Genomic DNA, 2500 nt, shown 5'->3' on the forward strand with positions numbered 1-2500 from the left:
CCTGTTCAACCTTCTCTCTCCTGTGGCTGCCCCGGTGTGTGTGTGTGTGTGTGTGTGTGTGTGTGTGTGTGTGTGTGTGTGCATGCGTGCGTGCGTGCGTGCGTGCGTGCGTGCGTGCGTGCGTGCGTGCGTGTGTGTGTGTGTGTTTGTGTGAGTGTGCACCTCTGCCCTGGAATAATTGTCTCTGCAGGTGATAACTTAGATCATCACTGCCAATGATCTAAGCCCCAATAAAACGGAGAGGCATGACCAATGTTTTTATTTCATCCAGTCATTTCAATGATGTCAGGGTGGTTGTCAACACCTGAATGAGACAGACAGACAGGCAGACAGACAGGGAGAGATGGGCTGTGCTAGCAGAAAGGTGCTGCCTGAGGGTGGAAAACATACACTTTCCTTTCCTTTAAAACACGTTTTCTTTCCCTCCTCCTTTGTACTGCAATTCAATTCCAAATGCAACACTCTAAAACAAAACAGAGGGGTTTGTGCCCTCTTTGTTTTTTCCTCACTCTCAAATCAGTTTTTATTGCCATGACAAACACGTCCGGCTCTATTGTCTCTCAAGGGAAGCATGGGCAACCAACAAAAAAGCCAAAACTAAAAAGCACAAACGATCTAACAAAGGGCAAAGGACCGCAATCCCATCACAGACATAAATCTATTGCGCAACTCTCTCTCTCTCTCTCTCTTTCTCTCTCTCTCTCGTTCACACACATCTCTTCTTCAGCGCTGTTTCCAAGGCACTCTTCAGACTCAGTGAGTAAACAGTGGAGTATGCATGCCATGCCATGCACTGGTGATCCATAGGCCGCCATTCAAACACGTTGAAAATCAACAGCACACTGTTTCACTGGACCGGAGTCTACTATCCGGACAAGACTCTGGTTATCAGGTGTGTGGCATACTGTAGCTCAGCACGGGAGCCGAAGCAGTTTAATATCAGCCTGGAGGTATTCTGACACACACTCGTTGACAGAATAAATGGATGTTTCAAACTCCGACGATGCATCACTAAGACTCCTAAAAAGACAGTCTGTGAGTCACAGACTCCACAGCATGGCAAGAATCGGATCTTCGTCTTGGATGCCAAGCCAGAACACTGCCACCCTGCAGACTGCCGTTATTTATTTACCTCTGCGGACGGATGGGAAAGCCAGTCCCAGTAATCACCACACACCACCACCTCAGCCAGCGTCTGGCGTTCTGGGGCCCGGAGTGAGAGGACCTTGGGTTTGGTCTGGAGCTTGTGGCTGTTTAGACTGACCTTGGGGTAGTTTATAACAGCCTGCTGACCTAGTGCCCAGCCCAGACACCACTGTCTCCGTTAGCTAAGCCTTGAGCGGTGGGGTAGATGACGCAAACATCAAAGTAGGCCTTCAGAGTTTTCTGTCTTATAATACTGAAAGGTGCTGCTGAGTCCTCAGGACAAAACACCTTGAAAATTACCGTTCAGCTGTGGTGCATAGGCAAAAGGGGGTCATTTTAAAGTGCATATGTGAAGAAAACATGAATGTCTAAAATACTGGCTATGCCTCATTTTAAATGCAGTAGGCTAAACACCCGCTACACACTCCTTCCAACACTCTCATAATACAACAATCCATACAAGTCCTATGCGCCAACTACAACAACAACAACTTAATCCCAACAAAATAAACAGATTCTTCTGAATCAAAATACAGTCACAAGCTCCGGCTTTGTGGCTTGATTTTGTTCATTGACAACTTTTGACCTTTTCGCCGTGTACAAGCAAATGCGCTCACAAAAGATGATCAAAGTGATCCCCTCGCCTCCACCGCCAACTTCCTGACCCGTTCAACTTGTCGTCCAATAGGTGTAAAGAGTTCAACTGTGCAAAACCATAAACGGCTCAAGCATGTATTTTCTCAATAAATTCATACATACCCGATTTATATACGGTCCCAGTTAGTTCACATGACGCTTTGAGGAGGACTATGTTATTCAGCCTAAATTCACAGCCTCGGACAAGGTCGTATACGTTTAATTTTACAGTCTTAAAGGCTAGGTCATAAACGATCATAGCAAATGATGGCATGTTTCTTTCATATGGACATGCTGCCATGTATACATTGCACATGTGCCCGAAATGGATATACAATTATACTCCTCCAAAAATAACGAAATATGATGCATCTGCGCTGGAAAAGTCGGCGCCGTAAATGTCTTTGAGACCATAATATAAAGCAAGGAGGGGATAATGCGACCTCTTTAACGAGACATCCTTGTGCCTTTGAATAAATATTTCCTCATCCGAGTAACGCCATTATAGTGACTCATTATGTGCGAGTTGTCACATAATGGTTTAGTGCGAGACAACGAATGAACTTTTTTTAGCCATTTGTGCCGGTGGGTTTGCGCATTGCATTCATTAATGTTGGTCAACCTGTTTCCAGTGAAACTGTTTGGGATGCAGAACTCTAAAACACATCCCACATTTCTTTAACGCATTATCCTACCTATTCCAGGCTATAGGCTATTT

The 2500-nt window shown here is 45.3% G+C and overlaps 1 protein-coding gene across 1 annotated transcript in view; it reads right to left on the minus strand.

Moving 5' to 3' along the window:
* Window positions 1-2500, minus strand: part of fam110d (family with sequence similarity 110 member D) — a 22244-nt gene that overhangs the window by 19269 nt on the left and 475 nt on the right. The gene's annotated exons all lie outside the window — the stretch shown is intronic.

Source organism: Sardina pilchardus, chromosome 6, assembly GCF_963854185.1.
Source record: "Sardina pilchardus chromosome 6, fSarPil1.1, whole genome shotgun sequence".
In the NCBI taxonomy this organism is placed as follows: Eukaryota; Metazoa; Chordata; class Actinopteri; order Clupeiformes; family Clupeidae; genus Sardina; species Sardina pilchardus.